Below are 20606 nucleotides of genomic sequence, written 5' to 3'. Positions count from 1 at the left end.
GGTTATAGTTAAGGTGTGGGTGAGGGTGAGGTTTAGGGTTATGATTAGGGTTAGGGTTAGGGTTAGACTGAGGGTGAGGGTGATTGTGATGGTTTGGTTTAGGGTTACTGTTAGGGTTAAGGCTAGGGTGAGGGTAAGCGTGAGAGTTAGGGTTAGGTGTAGGATGAGGGTAAGGTTGAGGGGTAGGTTATTGATAGGGTGAGGGTTAGGGTTATTTTGAGGGTTAGGGTTAGGGTTAAGATTAGGGTTAGGCAGAGGTTAAGGGTTACGTTAGTGTGTGGGTGAGGGTTAGGCTTCGGTTTAGGGTGAGGGTAAGGTTTAGTGTGAGGTTTAGTGCGAGGGTGAGGGTTAGGATTAGGGTTAGTGTTAGGATTAGTGTGGAGGTAAGGGTGAGGGTGAGGGTGAGGGTGAGGGTCAGGGTGAGGGTGAGGTTTAGGGTTAGGCTTATTGTTAGGGTTAGGGTGAGGATTTGAGTGAGGGTGAGTGTAAGGGTTAGGGTTAGGGTTAAGGTTAGGTTGAGGGTGGGTTTAGGGTTAGGATTAGGGTTAGGATTAGGCTGAGGGTGAGGGTGAGGTTGAGGTTGAGGGTTAGGGTTAGGGTTGGGTTAATGCTAGGGTGAGGGCTTTTGTGAGGGTGAGTTTTAGGGTGAGTGTGAGGGTGAGGGTGAGGGTTTCAGTTAGGTAAGTGTTAGAGTTAGGGTTAGGGTGAGGATTAGGGTGAGAGTGAGGGTTAAGGTGAGGGTTAGGGTTAGGGTGAGCGTTAGGGTTAGGGTTAGGGTGAGGGATAGTGTTAGGGTGATATTAAGGATGTGGGTGAGGGTTAGGGTGAGGGTTCGGGTTCGGGTGTGGGTTAGGGTTATTATTAGATTTAGGTTGAGGGCTAGGGTGAAGGTGAGGCTTAGGATTAGGGTTAGGGATAGAGTGAGAATTAGGGATAAGGTTGGGATTAGGGTGATGGTTAAGCTGAGGGGAATGGTTAGGGTGAGAGTTAGAGTTAGTCTGAGGTTTAGGGTTAGATTTAGGGATAGGGTTAGTATGAGTTTAAGGGTTAGGGTGAAAGTTAGGTTGAGGGTGAGGTTTAGGGTTAGGGTTAGGGTTAGTGTTAGGGTGAGGGTGAGGTTTAGGGTTAGTTTTAGAGTGAGTCTTAGGTTTTAGGGTGAGGGTTAGGGTTAGGGTTAAGGATAGGGTGAGGGTGAGGTTGAGGCTGAGGATTAGTTTGAGGTTGAGGGTGAGTGTGAGGGTTAGGTTTAGGGTAAGCTTGAGGGTGAGGGTTAGGGTTAGGTTTAGGATTAGGGAGAGGGTTAGAGTTTGGCAGAGAGTGAGAATGATGGTCAGGGTAAGGGTTAGGCTTAAGGTTAGGGTAAGGTTTAGGGTTAATTTGAGGGTTAGATTGAGTGTGAGGATAAGTGTTAGGATGAGGGTTAGGGTGAGTGGGAGGTTTAGGGTTAGGGTTAGGGTTAGGGTGAGGGTTAGGGTGAGGGTTAGGTTTAAGGTTAGATTAGGTTTAGGGTGAGAGTGACAGTTAAGTTTAGGATTAGTGTTAGGTTTAGGGTTAGGCTTAGGGTGAGGGTGAAGATGAGGTTTAGGATTAGGTAAGTTAAGGTTAGAGTGTGGGTTAGGGTTAGTGTGATGTATAGGGTTAGGGTTAGGGTTAGGGTTAGGTTTAGGGTGAGTGTTAGGTTTAGGGTTAGGGTTAGGGTGAGGTTTAGAGTTAGATTTAGGCTTAGGCTGTGAGTGAGGGTGAGGGTGAAGATGAGGGATAGGTTTAGGGTGAGGCTTAGGATTAGGGTTAGGGTGAGGTTTATGTTTAGGGTGATGCTTACCGTGAGGGTGAGGATCAGGGTGAGAGTGAGGGTTAGGGTGTAGGTGAGGGTTAGGGTTATGGTGAGGGTTAGGGTGACGATGAGGGCTAGTGTAAGTGTGAGGATTAGGGTTAGGGTTAGGGGGAGTGTTAGCGTTAGTTTTAGGGTTAGGGTGAGGGTTAGGTTTAGTGTTAGGGTGAGGTTTAGGGTTAGGATTAGGATTAGGATTAGGGTAAAGCTGAGGGTGAGGGTGAGGGTGAGGGTTAGTGTTAGGGATAGGGTTTGTGTGAGGTTCAGGAATAGGGTTGGTGCTAGTGTGAGGGATAGGGTGAGGGTTAGGTTTAGTGTGAGTGTTAGGATGAGGGTTAGGAATAGGACGATGCTGAGGGTCAGGGTTAGGGTGAGTGTTAGGGTAGGGTGAGGGTTAGGGTGAGGGTCAGGATTTGGGTTAAAGTTAGGGTTTGCTTGAGGATAAGGGTTAGGGTGAGGGTTAGGTTTAGGGTGAGGTTTAGGTTTAGGGTTAGATTTAAGGTGAGGGTAAGGGTGAAGGTGAGGGTTAAGGTTAGTGTTAGGGTTAGGGTTAGGCTGAAGGTGAGAGTGACAGTGAAGGTGAAGGTAAGGTTTAGGGTTAGGGTTAGGGTTAGGCTGAGGGCTAGGGGGAGGGAGAGTGTTAGTGTGTGGTTGAGGTTGAGGGTGAGCGTTTTGGTTTGGTTACGGTTAGGGTTAGGGTTAGGGTGAAAATTAGGATGAGGATTAGGGTTAGGGTGAGGGTTAGGGTTAGGGTAAGGGTTAGGGTTAGGAATGGTGTTAGGGTTAGGGTTAGAGTTAGGGTTAGGGTAAGGGTTAGGTTTAGGATTAGGGTTAGGGTTAGGGTTAGGGTTATTGTTAGGGTTAGGTTAGGGTGAGAGTGAGGGTTAGCGTTTGGGTTAGTGTCAGGATTAAGTTGAGGGTGAGGGTGAGGGTTTGGGTTAGGATTACAGTTAGGGTTAGGGTTAGGACTGTGGGTGAGGGTGAGGGTGAGTATTTGGTTTAGGGTGAGGGTTAGCGTTTGGGTTAGGCTTAGGATGAGGATGAGGGTTAGGGTTAGGGTTAGGGTTAGGATTTGGGTTAGGGTGAGGGGTAGGGTCATGGTTAGGGTGAGGGTTAGGGTTAGTGTGGGGGTTAGGGTTTGGTTTAGTGTTAGGGTTAAGTTGAGGGGTACGGTTATGTTTAGGGTGAAGGTTAGGTTTAGTGTGAGGGTTAGGGTTAGGGTTAGGGTTAAGGTGAGGGAAATTGTTATGGTGAGTGTTAGGGTCAGGGTGAGGGTTGGGTTAGGGTTAGGGTTAGGATTAGTGTGTGTCTGAGGGTGAGGGTTAGTTGAGGGTTAATGATAGGGTGAATATTAAGGTTAGGGTTAGGGTCAGGGTGAGGGTTAGGCTGAGGGATAGGTTTAGGGTTAAGTTGAGGTTTAGGTTTAGTCTCAGGGTTAGGGTTAGGGTTTGGGTTAGGGTTAGGGTTACGGAGAGTGTAAGGGTTATGGTGAGGGTTAGGGTGAGGGTGAGGGTTAGGGTTACCATTATGGTTAATATGAGGGTTACGGTGATGGTTAGGGTAAGTGTTAAGTTGAGGTTGACGGTGAGGATTAGGGTTAGCATTAGGGTGAGTGTTAGGGTTAGTTTGAGGGTTAGGGTTAGGATTAGGGTTAGTTTGAGGGTGAGGGTGAGTGTTAGGGTGAAGGTTAGGGTTAGGGTTAGGGTTAGGTTGAGGTTTAGTGTGAGGGGGAGGGTTAGGGTTATGGATAGGGTGTTGGTGAGGGTGAGGGTTTGGGTTAAGGATAGGGTTGGGTTTAGGGTGAGAGTTAGAATTAATGTTAGCGTTTTGGTTAGAGTAAGGGTTAGGGTGAGGGTGAGGATTAGGGTTAGGGTGAGGTTTAGGTTTAGGGTGAGGGTTAGGGTTAGGATTAGGGTAAGGGTAAGGGCTAGGGTTAGGGTGAGGGTTAGGTTTAGGGTTAGGATTAGGGTGAGGTGGAGGCTTAGGGTTAGGGTGAGAGTGAGGGTTAGGATTGGGGGTAGGGTTGGGGTAGGGTGAGGATATGGGTTAGGGTAAGGGTTAGGGTGAGGGTGAGGGTTAGGTTTAGGGTGAGGGTTAGGGTGAGGGTTAGGGTTAAGCTTAAGGATAGGTTGAGAGTGAGGTTGAGGCTGTGGTTTAGGGTTAGGGTGATGGTGAATGTTAGGGTTAGTTTTAGGGTTAGGTTGAGGGTTATGGTGAGGGTTAGGTTTAGGGCAAGCATTAGGATTAGTTTGAGGTTTAGGGTTAGGGTTAGGGTTCGTGTTAGGGTGAGGGTAAGGGTTAGGTTGAGGGTTAGGCTTAGGGTGAGAGTTAGGGTTAAGGTTAGGGTTAGATTGAGGTGGAGGTGGAGGGTTAAGTTTGGGTGAGGGTTAGAGTTAGAGTGAGGGTTAGGGTTGGATTAGGGTTATATTTAGGGTGAGGGTGAGGTTGAGGGTGACGGTTTGGTTTAGGGTGACTGTTAGGGTTAAGGTTAGGGTGAGGGTAAGCGTGAGGGTTAGGGTTAGGTGTAGGATGAGGGTTAGGTTGAATGGTAGGGTTAGGGTTAGGGTTTAGGTCAGGGTTAGGTAGAGGTTAAGGGTTAGGTTAGTGTGAGGGTTAGGGTTAGGGTTAGGTTTAGGTTGAGGGTAAGGTTTAGGGTGAGGTTTAGTGTGAGAGTGAGGGTTAGGATTTGGGTTAGTGTTAGGATTAGTTTGGGGGTGAGGGTGAGGGTTAGGGTGAGGTTTAGGGTTAGGGTTACGGTTAAGGTTAGCGTGAGGGTTTGAGTGAGGATGAGAGTATGGTTTAGGATTAGGCTTAGGGTGAGGATGAGGGTTACGGTTAGGATTAGGGTTAGGGTTAGGCTGAGGGTGAGGGTGAGGTTGAGTTTCAGGGTTAGGGTTGGGTTAAGGCTAGGGTGAGGGCTATTGTGAGGGTGAGGTTGAGGGTTTCGGTTAGGTAAGTGTTAGGGTTAGGGTTAGGGTGAGTTTTAGGTTGAGGGTGTAGTTTAGTGTGAGGGTTAGGGTTAGGGTGAGAATTAGGGTTAGAGTTAGGGTGAGGGATAGGGTTAGGGTGATGTTAAGGATGAGGGTGAGGGTTAGGGTGAGGGTGAGTGTAAGAGTGTGGGTTAGGGTTATGATTAGTGTTAGGTTGAGGGCTAGGTTGAGTGTGAAGGTAAGGGTTAGGTTTAGGGATAGATTGAGAATTAGGGTTAGGGTCAGGGTTTGGGTGAGGGTTAGGCTGAGGGGAATGGTTAGGGTTAGGGTGAGGGTTAGGTTTAGTCTGAGGGTTAGGGTTAGATTTAGAGTTAGGGTTAGTGTGAGGTTAAGCATTAGGGTGAGGGTTAGGTTAAGGGTGAGGATTAGGGATATGGTTAGGGTGAGTGTGAGGGATAGGGTTAGGTTTAGTGTGAGGCTTAGGTTGAGGTTGAGCGTTAGGGTGAGTTTTAGGGTTAGGGTTAAGGATAGTCTGAGGGTGAGGTTGAGGTTGAGGTTTAGGGTGAGGGTGAGGGTGAGTGTTAGGTTTAGGGTAAGCTTGAGGGTGAGGATTAGGGTTAGGTTTAGGATTAGGGTGAGGGTTAGGGTTCAGCCGAGGGTGAGAATGATGGTGAGTGTAAGGGTTAGGCTTAGGGTTAGGGTGAGGGTTAGGGTTAATGTGAGGGTTAGGGTGAGGGTGAGGATAAGTGTTAGGATGAGGATTAGGGTGAGTGGGAGGTTTAGGGTTACGGTTAGGGTTAGGATGAGGGTTAGGGTGAGGGTTAGGATTAAAGTGAGATTTAGGCTTAAGATTAGTGTTAGGTTTAGGTTTAGGCTAAGGGTGAGGGTTAGGGTGAGGTTTAGGATTAGGGATAGGATTAGGGTTAGGTGTGAGGTTTAGGGTTAGGGTGATGTATAGGTTTAGGGTTATTTTTATGGTGAGGTTTAGGTTTAGGTTGAGGGTTAGGTTAGGGTTAGGGTTAGGGTGAGTGTTAGGATTAGGATTAGGCTTAGGCTATGAGTGAGGGTGAGGGTGAAGGTGAGGGTTAGGTTTAGGGTGAGGCTTAGGGATAGGGTTAGGGTGAGGGTTATGTTTAGCGTGATGTTTAGCATGAGGTAAGGGTCAGGGTGAGAGTGAGGGTTAAGGTGTGGCTGAGGATTAGGGTTATGTTGAGGTTTAGGGTGACGGTGAGGGTTAGGGTGAGTGTGAGGATTTGGGTTAGGTTCAGGGGGAGAGTTATTGTTAGATTTAGGGTTAGGGTGAGGGTTAGGTTTAGGGTTAGCGTTAGGATTAGTGTGAGGGTTAGGGTTAGGGTTAGCGTGAGGGTAAGGGTTAGGGTGATGATCAGGGTTAGGGTGAGAGTTAGGGTTAATTTTAGGGTTAGATTGAGGTTGAGTGTGAGGGCTAAGTTTGGGTGAGGGTTAGAGTTAGAGTGAGGGTTAGGGTTGGATTAGAGTTAGGGTGAGGGTGAGGGTTTGGGTTAGCCTTAGGGTTAGGGTTAGGGTTTGGGTTAGACTGAGGGTGAGGGTGAGGGTGAGGTTGACGGTTTGGGTTAGGGTGAGGGTTAGGGTTAGGGTTAGGGTGAGGGTAAGCATGAGTTTTAGGGTTAAGGGTAGTATGAGGGTTAGGTCGAGGTGTAGGGTTATTGTGAGGGTGAGGGTTAGGGTTACTGTGAGGGTTAGGGTTAGGGTTAAGGTTAGGGTTAGGGAGAAAATAAGTGTTAGCGTGAGGTTTAGGGTGAGGGTGAGGGTTAGCGTTAGGGTTAGGGTGATGATTATGGTGAGGGTTAAGTTTAGTGTTACGGTTAGGGTTAGGGTGAGCATAAGGGTTAGGGTGAGGTTTAGGGACAGTGAGGGTTAGGGTTAGGGTTAAGGTTAGTGTGAGGTGTAGATTGAGGGTTAGCGTTAGTTTTAGGTTTAGGATGAGGGTTAGAGTGAGGGTGGGTTTGGGTTAAGGTTAGGGTTAGGGTTAGGGTGAGTGTTAGGGTCAGGGTTAGGGTTAGGTTTAGGTTGAGGGTAGGGTGAGGGTTAGGATTAGGGTTAGGTAAGTGTTAAAGTGTTAGGATGAAAGTTAGGCTGAGGGGTAGGGTTAGGGTAAGGGTGATGTTTAGGTTTCGTGTGAGTATTAGGGTTAGAGTTAGGATTAGGGTTAGGGTGAGGGTGAGGGTTAGTGTTAGGGTTAGTATTAGGATTAGGGTTAGGGTGAGGGTGAGGGTGTGGGGGATGTTTAGAGTTAGAGTTAGATTTAGGGTGAGGGTGAGAGACAGTTTTAGGGATAGGATTAGGATTAAGGTTAGGCTTAGGCTTAGGTTGATGGTGAGAGTAAGAGGAAGGGTTAGGTTTAGGTTTTGGTTAGGGTTAGGGTGAGGGTGAGGGTTAGGGTTAGGGTGAGGTTTAGGGTTAGGTTAGGTTTAGGGTTAGGGTGAGGGTGTGGGTGAGGTTGAGGGTTACGGTTAGGGTTAGGGTTAGGGTGAAGGTGAGGGTTAGGTTTAGGATTAGGTTTAGGATTTGGGTTAGGCTGAGGTAGACTGTGAGATTGAGGGTTAGGGTTATTGTTAAGGTTAGGGTGAGGGCTAGGGTTAGGGTCAGAGTGAGGGTGAGGGTGAGGGTTTCGCTTAGGTAAGGGTTAGTTTTAGGGTTAAGTTGAGGATTAGTGTGAGGGTGAGATTTAGGGTGAGTGTTAGGGATAGGGTGAGGGTTGGGTTTAGGGTTAGGGTGAGAGTTACGGTTAGGTTTAGGGTCAAGTTTAGGATGAGGGTGGGGGTTAAGGTGAGGGTGAGGGTTTGGATGAGTGTTAGGGATAGGGTTAGAATTAGGGTGAGGGCTAGGATGAGGTTGAGTATTAGGGTTAGTGTTAGGGATAAGGTGAGAATTAGAGTTAGGGTTAAGGTTAGGGTGAGGGTAGGCTGAGGGGTAGGTTTAGGGTTAGGGTGAGGGTTATGTTTTGTCTGAGGGTTATGGTTAGGGTAGGGTTAGGGTTAGGGTTAGGGTAAGTGTTAGGGTGATGGTTAGGGTGAGGATGAGATTTAGTTTTAGCATTAGGGTTAGGGTGAGGGATAAGGTGAGGGTTAGGGTTAGGGTTATGGTTAATGTGAGGGTGAGGGTTAGGGTTAGTGTGAGGGTTAGGGTTAGGTTGAGGGTTAGGGTTAGCGTTAGGGTTAGAGTTTATGTGAAGGTGAGGGTTAGGGTTATTGTGAGGTTTAGGGTTAGGGTGAGGGTTAGGATTAGGGTTAGGGTTAGGGTGACGGTGAAGGTTAGCCTGAGGGTTAGGGTGAGGGTGAGGGTGAGGGTGAGGTTTAGGGTTAGGGTTAGGATGACAGTGAGGGTTAGGGTTAGGATTAGGGTAGGGTTAGTGTTAGGCTGAATGTGAGGGTGAGGGTTAGAGTTAGGGTTAGGGTGAGGGTTAGTGTCAGTGTGATTCTTAGGGTGAGTGTGAGACTAAGGGTTACGTTGAGAGTTAGGGTGAAGGGGAAGGTTATTGTTAGGTTTAGGATGAGGGTTAGGGTGAAGGTTAGGCTTAATGATAGGGTTAGTGTTAGGGTAAGTGTTAGAGTGAGGGTTAGCTTTAGGGTGAAGGTTAGGGTTTTGGTGAGGGTTAGGGTTTGGATTAGGGTTAATGTGAGGGCTAGGGTGAGGGTGAGGGTTAGGGTTAAGCTTAGGGTGAGGGTAAGGTTTCTGTTTAGGATTAGTTTTAGGGTTAGGTGAGGGGTAGGTTTGGGGTTAGTGTGAGGTTTAGGTTTATTGTTAGTGTTAGTTTTAGGGTTAGTGTTAGGATTAGTGTGTAGGTGAGGGTGAGGGTGAGGATTAGGGTGAGGGTTACGGTTAGGTAAGTGTTAGGGTTAGGGTTTGGGTGAGTATTAGGGTGAGGGTGAGGTTTAGGTTGAGGATTAGGGTTAGTTTGAGGGTTTTGGTTAGGTAAGGGTTAGGGTTAGGGTAAGGGTAAGGGTTAGGGTGAGGGTTAGCGTTAGGGTGAAGGTTAGCATTAGGCTGAGGTTGAGGATGGAGGTGAGGGGGAAGGTTAGTGTTAGGATTAGGGTTAGGTTTTGGGTGAGGGTGAGGGTTAGGTTAGTGTGAGTGTTAGGGTTAGGGTTAGGTTTAGGATGGATGAAAGGGTTGGGGTGAGGTTGAGGGTGAGGATGAGGGTTAGGCTTAGGGTTAGTATTAGTATTAGTGTGTGGGTGAGGGTGAGGGTGAGGATTAGGGTGAGGTTTAGGGTTAGCGTTAGGGTTAGGGTTAGGTTGAGTGTTTGAGTGAGGATGAGGGTTATGGTTAGGGTGAGGGTTAGGGTAAGGGTGAGGGTGAGGATTATGTTTGGTATTAGCGTTAGGGATAAGGATAGACTGAGGGTGAGGGTGAAGTTGAGGTTTAGGGTTGGGTTAAGGTTAGGGTGAGTGCTATTGTGACTGTGAGGGTTAGGGTGAGGTTGAGGGTGAGGGTGAGGGTTTCTTCTAGGAAAGGGTTAGGTTTAGGGTTAGGGTGAGGATTAGGGTGAGGGTGAGGGTTAGGGTGAGGATTAGGATTAGGGTGAGGTTTAGGGTTAGGGTTAGGGTGAGGGATATGGTTAGGGTGATTTTTAGGATGAGGTTCAGGGTTAGGTTGAGGGTTAGGGTGAGGGTGAGTGTTAGGGTTAGTGTTAGCGTTAGGGTTTAGGGCTAGGGTGAGTGGAATGGTTAGGGTTTGGGTGAGGGTTAGGTTTAGTCTGAGGGTTAGGATTAGGGTTAGTGTTAGTATTAGTGTGAGGTTAAGTGTTAGGGTGAGGTTTAGGGTAGGGTGAGGGTTAGGGTTAGGGTTAGGCTTAGGCTGTGTGTGAGGGTGAGGGTGAAGGTGAGGGTTAATTTTAGGGTGAGGCTTAGGGTTAGGTTTAGGGTGAGGGTTATGTTAAGGCTGATGTTTAGCGTGAGGGTGAGGGTCAGGGTGAGAGTGAGAGTTAGGGTGTGGGTGAGGGTTAGGGTTATGGTGAGGGTTAGGGTGACGGCGAGGGTTAGGGTGAGTGTAAGGATTAGGGTTAGGTTTAGGGGGAGGGGTAGTGTTAGTTTTAGGGTTAGGGTGTGGGTTAGCTTTAGGGTTAGCGTTAGGATTAGTGTGAGGGTTAGGGTTAGGGTTAGGGTTTGGTTTAGGGTGAGGGAAAGGGTTAGGGTGATGGTAAGTTTTAGGGTGAGAGTTAGGGTTAAAGTTAGGGTTAGATTGAGGTTGAGTGTGAGGGTTAGGTTTGGATGAAGTTTAGAGTTAGAGTGAAGGTTAGGGTGGGATTAGGGTTAGATTTAGGGTGAGGGTGAGGGTGAGTGTTAGGCTTAGGATTAAGGCTAGGGTTAGGGTTATACTGAGGTTGAGGGTGAGGGTGAGGGTGACGGTTTGGGTTAGGGTGATGGTTAGGGTTAGGGTTAGGGTGAAGGTAAGGGTAAGGGTTAGGGTTAGGGATAGTATGAGGGTTAGGTCGAGAGGTAGGGTTATGGTGAGGGTGAGGGTTAGGGTTACTGTGATGCTTAGGGTTAGGTTTAAGCTTAGGGTTAGGGAGACGGTAATGTTTAGAGTGAGGGTTAGGGTGAGGGTGAGGGTCAGTGTTAGGATTAAGGTGATGGTTACGTGAGGGTTAAGGTTAGTGTTAGGGTTAGGGTTAGGGTGAGGGTTAGGGTGAGGGTAAGGGTTAGTGTGAGGATTAGGGAGAGTGAGGGTTAGGGTTAGGCTTAAGGTTAGGGTGAGGCGTATGTTGAGTGTTAGGGTTAGGATTTAGGGTTAGGATGAGGGTTAGAGTGAGGGATTGGGTTAGAGTTAGGCTTAGTGTTATGGTGAGGGTTAGGGTCAGGTTGAGGGTTAGGTTTAGGGTGAGGGTTAGGTTTAGGGTGAGGGTTAGGATTAGGGTTAGGGTAAGTGTTAGGGTGAAGTTTAGGCTGAGGGGTAGGGTTAGGGTTAGGTTGAGGGTTAGGTTTCATGTGAGTTTAGGGTTAGAGTTAGGGTTAGGGTAAGGGTTAGGGTGAAGGTGAGGATTAGGTTTAGGATTAGGTTTAGGATTAGGTTTAGGCTGAGAGTGATTGTGTGGTTGAGGTTTAGGATTATTGTTAAGGTTAGGGTAAGTGCTAGGGTGAGGGTGAAGGTGAGGGTGAGGGTGAGGGTGAGGGTTTCGCTTAGGGAAGGATTACTTTTAGAGTTAGGTTGAGGATTAGGGTGAGGGTGAGATTTAGGGTAAGGGTTAGGGTTAGGGTGAGTGTTGGGGTTTGGGTTAGGGTGAGGGTTAGGCTTAGGTTTAGGGTGATGTTTAGGATAAGGTGGGGGTTAGGGTGAGGGTGAGGGTTTGGATGAGGGTTAGGGATAGGGGTAGAATTAGGATGAGGGCTAGGGTGAGGTTGAGGGTTAGGTTTAGGGTTAAGGATAGGTGAGAATTAGAGTTAGGGTTAAGGTTATGGTGAGGGTTAGGCTGAGGGGTAGGGTTAGGGTTAGGGTGAGGGTTATGTTTTGTCTGATGGTTAGAATTAGGTAGGGTTAGGGTTAGGGTTGGGGTAAGGGTTAGGGTGAGGATGAGGTTTAGTTTTAGCATTAGGTTTAGGGTGAGCGATAAGGTGAGGGTTAGGGTTAAGGTTGTGGTTAATGTGAGTTTGAGGGTTAGGGTTAGGGTTAGGTTTAGGGTTAGGGTGAGGGTTAGGATTGGGTTAGGGTTAGGATTAGGCTGAGGGTGAGAATGAGGGTGAGGGTGAGGGTTAGGCTTAGGGTTAGGACGAGGGTTAGTGTTAATGTGAGGGTTAGGGTGAGGGTGAGGATAAAGGGTCAGGTTGAGGTCAGTGGGAGGTTTAGGGTGAGGTTTAGGGTGAGTCTTAGGGTTAAGTTTAGGTTAGGGTTAGGGTGAGGGTTAGCGTTAATGTTAGGGTTAGGGTTAGAGTAAGTGTTAGTGTGAGGGTTAGGGTGAGGGTTAGGGTAAGGGTGAAGGTTAGGTTTAGGGAGAGAGTTAGGGTAAGAATGAGGTTTAGGGTTAGGCTAAGGTTCAGGTTTAGGATTATAGTTAGGTTGAGGGCTAGGGTGAGGGTGAGCGTTAGGGTTAGGCTTAGGGTAAAGGTGTGGGTTACAGTTAGTTTTAGGTTTAGGGTTAGAGTGAGTTGTAGTTTTAGGGTTATGGTTAGGGTTAAGTTTAGTGTGAATGTTAGGGTTAGGTTTAGGTTTAGGGTGAGATTAACGTTTATGGTGAGGGTCAGGTTTAGGGTGAGTGTGAGTGTTAGGGTTAGTGTGAGTGTTATGGTGAGGGTTAGGATGAGGGTTAGTGTTAGGGTTAGTGTTAGGGTTAGGGTTAGGGTGACGATGAGGGATAGTGTTAGAATTAGGATTAGGTTTAGGGTTTTTATTAAGGTGAGGTTGAGGGTGAGGGTTAGGGTTAGGTGACAGTGCGGGTCAGGGTGAGGGTTAGGGTTAGGGTTAGGGTTAGGGATAGTGTGAGGATTAGTGTTAGGGTTTGGTTTAGTGTGAGGGTTAGGCTGAGGGATAGGGTTACGTTTAGGGTGAGGGTAAGTTTTAATGTGAGGGTTAGGGTTAGGATTAGTGTTAGGGTGAGGGTTAGGGTTAGGATTAGAGTTGAGGTTATTTTTAGGGTTAGGATTAGGTTGATGTTGACGGTGAGGGTGAGGTTTAGGGATAGTGTTAGGTTTACAGTGAGGGTGGGAGAGAGTGTTAGGTTTAGGAGTATGATTAGGTTTAGGGTTAGGCTGAGGGTGAGTGGGAAGTGGAGGGGAAGGTTTGGGTTAGGGGTCGGTTTAGGGTTATGGTTACTGTGAGAGTTAGGGTTAAAGTTATTGTTAGGATTAGGGTGAAGGTGAGATTGAAGGTTCAGGAGAGGGTTAGGGTTAGGGATAGAGTTAGGATGAGGGCTAGGGTGAGTGTGAGGGTTAGGGTTATGGTTAGGGATAGGGTGAGAATTAGGGTTAGGTTTAGGGTTAGGGTGAGAGTAAGGTTTAGTCTGAGGGTTACGGTTAGTTTTAGGGTTAGGTTTAGGCTGAGGGTGAGGGTAAGGGTAAAGGTGAGGGTGAGGTTTAGGGTTAGGATTAGGGTAAGGGTTGGTTGAGGGTTAGGGTTAGTGTTAGGGTTAGGGTGAGGGTGAACATGAGGGTTAGGGTTAGGGTTAGCGTGAGGATAAGAGTGAGGCAGAGGATTAGGGTGAGGGTGAGGGTGAGTTTGACGTTTAGGGTTAAGGTGAGGTTAAGGGTAAGGATTTGGGTAAGGATTTCAGTTAGGATTAGGGTTAGGCTGAGGATAAGCTTGAGGGTGCGGCTGATTGTGAGGGTTAGGGTAAGGATTAGGGTTAGGATTAGGGTTATGCTGAGGATGAGCTTGAGGGTGAGGGTGAGGGTTAGGGTTAGGGTTAGGGTGAGGGTTAGGGTTAGTGTGAGGGTTAGAGTGACTGTAAGGGTAAGGTTTAGATTGAAGTTAGGGTGAGGTGGAGTGTTAGGGTTAGGGTTAGGGTGAGGGTGAGGTTTAGGATGAGGGTTAAGTTTAAGGTTAGGGAGAGGGTTAGGGTTAGTGTGAGGGTTAGGCTTAGGGTGAGGTTTAGGGTTAGGATTATGGTTAGTTTGAGGGGTAGGGTGAGGGTGAGGGTTAGGGTTAGGCTCAGGGTTATGGTGATGGTTTGGGTTAGGATGAGGCTTAGGGTTAGGGTGAGGGGTAGGTTTAGGTTTATGGTGAGGGTTAGGTTTAGTGTGAGTGTTAGGGTGAGGGTAAGGTTTAGGGTGAGGGTTAGCTTGAGAATGAGTGTTAGGGATAGGGTAAGTGTTAGGGTGAGAGTTAGGTTGAGGGTTATGGTTAGGGTTAGGGTGAGTGTGAGGGCTAGGGTTAGGGTTAGGGTGAAGTTAAAGTTTATGGTTAGGTTTAGGGTGAAGGTTAGGGTTAGGGTTAGGGTTATTGTTAGGGTTAGGTTAAGGCTGACGTTGAGGGTGAAGGTGAAAGTGAGGTTGAGGCTTAGGGTTAGGTTTAGGTTTAGGGTGAGGGTGAGAGTGAGGGATAGGATTAGGATTAGAATTACTGTTAGGTTTAGGCTGAGGGTGAGGGTGATGGTGAGGGTTAGGATTAGGGTGAGTGTTAGGGTTAGGGTTAGGGTGAAGTTTAGGGTTAGTGTGAGGGTGAGGGTTAGGGTAAGGGCGAGGGTTAGGGTTAGGGTTAGGATGAGGTTTAGGGTTAGTTTGAGGGTTAGCGTTAGGGTTAGGATGACGGTAACGGTTAGGGAGAGGGTTAGGGTAAGGGTGAGGTTTAGGTTTAGGGTGAGGGTAAGGGTTAGGGTGAGGGTTAGGGTTAGGCTTAGTGTTAAGGAGAGTGCTAGGGTGAGGGTGAGAGTTATGGTTACATTTAGGGTTAGGGTTAGCCTTAGTGTGAGATTTAGGTTTAGGATTAGTGTTAGGTTTAGGGTTAGACTTAGGGTGAGGGTGAGGGTGAGGGTAAGGGTTAGGATGAGGGTTAGGGTTAGGGTTAGGGTGAGGTTTAAGGTAAGGTTGATGTTTAGGGTGAGGGTGAGGTTTAGGGTTAGGGTTATGATTAGGGTGAGTGTTTGGCTTAGGTTTAGGTTTAGGGTGAGAGTTAGGGTTATGGTTAGTCTTAGGTTGAGAGTTAGGGTGAGGGTGAGGGTTAAGTTTAGGGTGAGGGTTTGTGTGTGGGTGAGGGTTAGGGTTAGGGTGAGGATTAGGCTGACAGTGAGGGTTAGAGTGAGGGTGACAGGCTTAGGGTTAGGGTGAGGTTTAGGGTTAATGTGAGGGTTAGGGTGAGAGTGAGGATAATCTTTAGGTTGAGGTTTAGGATGAGTGGGAGGTTTAGGGTTAGGGTTAGGGTTAGGGTGAGGGTTTGTGTAAAGCTTAGGTTAGGGTTAGGGTGAGGGTTAGGGTTATTGTTAGGGTTAGGGTAAGTGTTGGGGTGAGTGTTAGGGTTAGGGTGAGGGTTTGGTATAGGGTGTGGGTTAGGGTTAGAATGAGGGTTAGGTTTAGGGTGAGGTTTAGGGTTAGGATTATTGTTAGGGTGAGGGCTAGGGAGAGGGTGAGTGTTAGGGTTAGTCTTAGGTTTAGGGTGAGGGTTAGGTTTAGGTTTAGGGTTAGGGTTAGCGTGAGGGGTAGTTTTAGTGTTAGAGTGAGGGTTAAGTTTATTGTGAGGTTTACGGTTTGTGTTAGGGTTAGTGTGAGTGTTAGATTGAGTATTAGGGTGAGGGTTATTGTTAGGATTAGTGTTAGTGTTAGGGATAGGTTTAGGGTTAGGGTTAGGGTGAGGTTTAGGGTTAGGATTAGGTTTATGGTGAGGTTGAGGGTGAAGGATATTTTTAGAATTAGGATTAGGGTTAGGTTTCAGATTAGGGTGAGGGTGGGGGTGAGGGTTAATGTTAGGTTTACACTGAGGGTCAGCGTGAGAGTTGGGTTTGCTTTTGGTTTAGGGATAGGGTGAGGATTAGCATTAGGGTTAAGTTTAGTGTGAGGGTTAGGCTGAGGGGTAGGGTTACGTTTAGGGTGAGGGTAAGGTTTAATGTGAGGGTTAGGGTTAGGGTTAGAGTTAGGATTAGGATTAGGGTTAGGGTTAGGGTTAGAGTTAGAGTTGGGCTTATTGTTAGGAGGAGGGTGAGGGTGAGGGTGAGGGTGAGAGCCAGGTTTATGGTTAGGGTTAGGTTTTGTGTGAGGGTGGGAGTGAGGGTTAGGGTTAGGATTAGCATTAGGTTTAGAGTTAGGCTGAGGATGAGTGGGAAGGGGAGTGGGAGGGTTAGTGTAAGGGGTAGGTTTAGGGTTAGGGTTACATTGAGAGTTAGGTTAAAGTTATTGTTAGGTTTAGGGTAACGGTGATGGTGAGTGTGAGGGTTCGGGTGGAAGTTAGGGTTAGGGATAGAGTTAGAGTGAGGGCTAGGCTGAGGGTGAGGGTTAGGGATAGGGTGAGGGTGAGGGTGAGGGTTAGGGTTAGGGTTAGAGTAAGAGTTAGGGTGAGGATTAGTTTGATGGTGAGGGTTAGGGTCAGGGTGAGTGTTAGGGTCAGGGTGAGGGTTAGGGTGAGGGCTAGGGTGAGGGTGATGGTTAGGCTGAGGGTGAAGGTGAGGGTGAGGGTGAGGGTTAGGGTTAGCGTAAGTTTTAAGTTTAGGGTTAGGGTGAGGATAAGGTTGACTTGAGTATTAGGGTGATGGTAAGTGTTAGGGTGAGGGTTAGCGCTAGGGTTAGGGTGAGGGTTAGGGTGAGGGTGAGGTTTAGTGTGAGCCTTTGGGTTAGGGTGAGGGTGAGGGTGAGGGTTAGGGTTAGGGTTAGGTTAGGGTTAGGGTTATGGTGAGGGTGAGGGTGAGTATTAGTGTGTGGGATAGGGTTAGGGTTAGCATTAGGGTAAGGATGAGAGTGAGAGTTAATTTTAGGATTAGTGTTAGGTTTAGGGTTAGGCTTTTAGGGTGAGGGTGAGGTTGATGTTTAGGGTTAGGGATAGGGTTAGGGTAAGGGTGAGGGTTAGGGTAAGGGTGATGTTTAGGGTTAGTGTTAGGGATAGGGTGAGTTTTAGGTTTAGGGGGAGGGTGAGGTTTAGGGTTAGGGTGAGGGTGAGGGTTAGGGTTAGGTTTAGAATGTGAATGAGAGTGAGGGTGAGGGTTAGGTTTAGATTGAGTCTTAGGGTTAGATTTAGGGTGAGGGTTATGTTTAGGGTGATGTTTAGGGTGAGTGTGAGGGTCATGGTGAAAGTTAGGGTTAGGGTGTGGGTGATGATTAAGGTTAGGGTTAGGGTGAGTGTTAGGTTTAGTTTTCCAGTTAGGGGGAGTGTTAGGGTTAGGGTTAGCCTTAGGATTAGTGTGAGGGTTAGGATTAGGGTTAGGGTGAGAGTTAGGGTTAAGGTTAGGGTTAGATTGAGGTTGAGGGTGAGGATTAGGGTTGGGTGATGTTTAGAGTTAGAATGAGGGTTATGGTTGTATTACGGTTATAGTTAGAGTGAGGGTGAGGGTGAGGGATAGGGTTAGGATTAGGGTTAGGTATAGGGTTAGACTGAGGGGGAGGGGGAGGTTGAGGGTGATGGTTGTTTTTCAGGTGAAGGTTAGGGTTAGGGTGAGGATGAGGGTAAGCGAAAGTGTTAGGGGTAGGGGTAGGATGAGATTTAGATTGAGGGGTAGGGTTATGGTTAGTGTGAGGGTTAGGGTTAGGGTTAGGGTTAGGTTTAGGTGATTGTAAGGGTTAGGGTGAGGTTTAAGGTGAGGTTGGGAGTTAAGCTTAGGGCTAGTGTTAGGATTAGTGTGTGGGTGAGGGTGAGGGTGAGAGTTAGTGTGAGGTTTAGGGTTAGGGTTAGGGTTATTTTTAGGGTGTGGGTTTGAGTGAGGGTGAGGGTTAGGGTTAGGGTGAGGGTGAGGGTTAGGGTTGTGATTAGGGTTAGGGTTAGGGTTAGGCTGAGGGTGAGGGTGAGTTCGTTGGTTAGGGTTAGGGTTGGGTAAAGGATAGGGTGAGGGCTCTTGTGAGGGTGAGGGTTAGGGTGAGGGTGAGGGTAAGGGTGAGGGTTTCGATTAGGTAAGTGTTATGGTTAGGGTGAGGCTGAGGATTTGGTTGACAGAGAGGTTTAGGGTGAGTGTTAGGGTTAGGGTGAGGGTTAGCTTTAGGGTTAGGATGAGGGATAGGGTTAGGGTGATGTTAAGGATGAGGGTGAGGGTTAGGGTGAGGGTGAGGGTTCAGATGCGGGTTAGGGTTATGGTTAGAGTTAGGCTGAGGGATAGGGTGAGGATGAGGGTTAGGGTTAGGGTTAGGGATAGGTTGAGAATTAAGGTTAGCGTCAGGTTTAAGGTGAGGGTTAGGCGGAGGGGATGTTTAGGGTTTGGGTGAGGGTTAGGTTTAGTCTGAGGTTTAGGGTTAGGGTTAGGGATAGTGTTAGTGTGAGGTTAAGGGTTAGCGTGAGGGTTAGGGTGAGTGTGAGGACTAGGGTTAGGGTTAGGGTTAGGGTGAGGGTGAGGGTGAGGGTGAGGTTTAGGTTTCGGGTGAGGGTTAGCTTTAGTGTGAGGTTTAAGGTGAGGGTTAGGGTTAGGGTGAGGTTTAGGGTTAGGGTGAGGTTTAGGTTTAGGGTTAGGCTTAGGCTGTGAGTGAGGGGGAGGCGGAGGGTAAGGGTTAGGTTTAGGGTGAGGCTTAGGTTTAGGGTTGGTGTGAGGGTTATGTTTAGGTTGATGTTTATGGTGAGGGTGAGGATCAGGTTGAGAGTGAGTTTTAGGGTGTGGTTAAGGGTTAGGGTTAGGGTGAGTGTTAAGGTGACGGTGACGTTTAGGGTGAGGGTGAGGATTATGTTTAGGTTTAGGGTGAGGGTTAGGGTTATTTTTATGGTTAGGGTGAGGGTCAGTTTGAGGGTTAGTGTTTGGGTTAGCATTAGGATTATTGTGAGGGTTAGGGTTAGGGTTAGGGTGAGGGTAAGTGCTAGGGTGAGGTTTAGGGTTAGGGTGAGAGTTAGGGTTAAGGTTAGGGTAAGATTGAGGATGAGGGTGAGGGTTAGGGTTGGGTGAGGGTTAGAGTTAGAGTGAGGTTTAGGGTTGGATTAGGGTTAGAGTTAGCGTGAGGCTGAGGGTGAGGGTTAGGATTAGGATTAGGGTTAGAGTTAGGGTTAGACTGACCGTGAGGGTATGGGTGAGGGTGACGGTTTTTTTTTAAGGTGACTGTTAGGGTTAGGGTGAGGGTGAGGGTAATCGTGAGGGTTAGGGTTAGGGTTAGGATGAGGGTTAGATTGAGGGGTAGGGTTATGGTTAGGATGATTGTTAGGTTTACTGTGAGGGTGAGGGTTAGGTTTAGGGTTAGTGATAGGGTGAGAATTAGGGTTAGGGTCAGGGTTAGGTTTAGGGTGAGGGTTAAGTTTAGGTTTAGGGTTAGGGTGAGGGTGAGAGTGAGGCTGAGGGTTAGGGTTAGGGTGAGGGTGAGGGTGAGTTTGAGGGTTAGGGTTAAGTTGAGGGTAAGAGTGAGGATTATGGTAAGGATTTGGTTTAGGTTTAGGCTGAGGGTGAGCTTGAGGGTGAGGTTGAGGTTTCGGGGTATATTTAGGGTGAGGTTAGCGTTAAGTTTAGGGTAAGGCTTAGGGTGAGGGTTAGGGTTAGGGTTATTGTTAGGATTCGGGTAAAGGTGTGGGTGAGGGGGAGGGGAGGTTTAGGGGTAGGGTTTGGTTTTGGGTGAGGGTGAGAGGGAGGGTTAGGGTTAGGATTAGGATTAGAGTTAGCATTAGGATGAGGTTGAGGGTGAGAGTGAGGGAGAAGGTTAGTGTTAGGCTTACGCTTAGGGTGAGGGTGAGGATGAGAGTTAGGTTAGTGTGAGGGTTAGGGTTAGGGTTAGGGTTAGGGTGAGAGTGAAAGTTAGGGTTAGGATTAGGGTTAGGGTTAGGTTTAGGCTGAGGGTGAGGGTGAGTTTGAGGGTTAGGGTTAGGGTTGGGTTAAGGTTAGGGTGAGGGCTATTGTGAGAGTGAGGGTTAGGGTGAGGTTGAGGTTGAGTGTGAGGGTTTCGGTGAGGTAAGGGTAAGGGTTAGGGTTAGGGTTAGGGTGAGGGTGAGGGTTATGTATAGTGTGAGTGTGAAGGTTAGGGTTAGGGATAGGGTTAGGTTAAAAGTTAGGGTGAGGATTAGTATGACGGTGAGGGTTAGGGTCAGGGTGAGGGTTAGGGTTAGGGTTAGGTTTAGGGTGAGGTTTAGGGTGAGGCTGAAGGTTAGGCAGAGGGTGAAGGTGAGGGTGACGGTGAGGGTTAGGGTTAGCGTAAGTTTTATTTTAGGGTTAAGGTGATGGTAAGAGTGACTTGTGGATTAGGGTGACGGTAAGAGTTAGGGTGAGGCTTAGCGCTAGGGTTAGGGTGAGGGTTAGGGAGAGGGTGAGGTTTACTGTGAGCTTGAGGGTTAGGGTGAGGGTGAAGGTTCGGGTTCGGGTTAGGGTTAGGGTTAGGTTGCGGGTTAGAGTTAGGTTTAGGTTGCGGGTTAGGTTAGGGTAAGGGTTAGGGTGAGGGTAAGGGTGAGGGTGAGTATTAATGTGAGGGTTAGGGTTAGGGTTAGCATTAGGGTAAGGATGAGAGTGAGAGTTAGGTTTAAGATTAGTGTTAGGTTTAGGTTTAGGCTTAGGGTGAGGGTGAGATTGAGGTTTAGGGTTAGGGATAGGGTTAGGGTAAGGGTGAGAATTAGGGTTAGGGTGATGTTTAGGGTTAGTGTTAGGGTAAGGGTGAGGGTTAGGGTTAGGTTGAGGGTGAGGTTTAGGGTTAGGGTTAGGGTGAGTGTTAGGGTTAGGGTTAGAATTAGGCTGTGAATGAGGCTGAGGGTGAGGGTGAGGCTTAGGTTTAGTGTGAGGCTTATGGTTATATTTAGGGTGAGAGCTATGTTTAGGGTGATATTTAGGGTGAGGGTGAGGGTCATGGTGAGAGTGAGGGTTAGAGTCTGGGTGATGGTTAGGGTTAGGGTGCGCGTTAGGTTGACGGTGAGGGTGAGGATTAGGGTTAGGGTTTGGTTGAGGGTTAGGGTAAGTTTTAATGTTAGCGTGAGGGGTAGTGTGAGGGTTAGGGTTGGGGTTAGCATTAGGATTAGTTTGAGGGTTAGGGTTAGGGTTAGGGGTAGGGTGAGGGTGAGGCTAAGTGTTAGGGTGAGGGTTAGGGTTAGGGTGAGAGGTAGGGTTAAGTTTAGGGTTAGATTGAGGTTGAGCGTGAGGGTTAGTGTTGGGCAAGGGTTATCGTTAGACTGAGGGTTATGGTTGGATTAGGGTTACAGTTAGGGTGAGGGTGAGGTTGAGGGATATGATTAGGATTGGGGTTAGGGTTAGGGTTAGACTGAGGGTGAAGGTGAGGGTGAGGGTGAGGGTTTTTTTAAGTTGAGGTTTAGGGTTAGGGTGAGGGTTAGGGTAAGCGAAATGTTTAGGGTTAGTG

Source organism: Dipodomys merriami, unplaced genomic scaffold (assembly GCF_024711535.1).
Source record: "Dipodomys merriami isolate MVZ:Mamm:240054 unplaced genomic scaffold, mDipMer1.0.p SCAF_54, whole genome shotgun sequence".
Lineage (NCBI taxonomy): Eukaryota > Metazoa > Chordata > Mammalia > Rodentia > Heteromyidae > Dipodomys > Dipodomys merriami.
The sequence above is the reverse complement of the archived record's forward strand: the minus strand, read 5'-3'. Positions refer to the sequence as shown.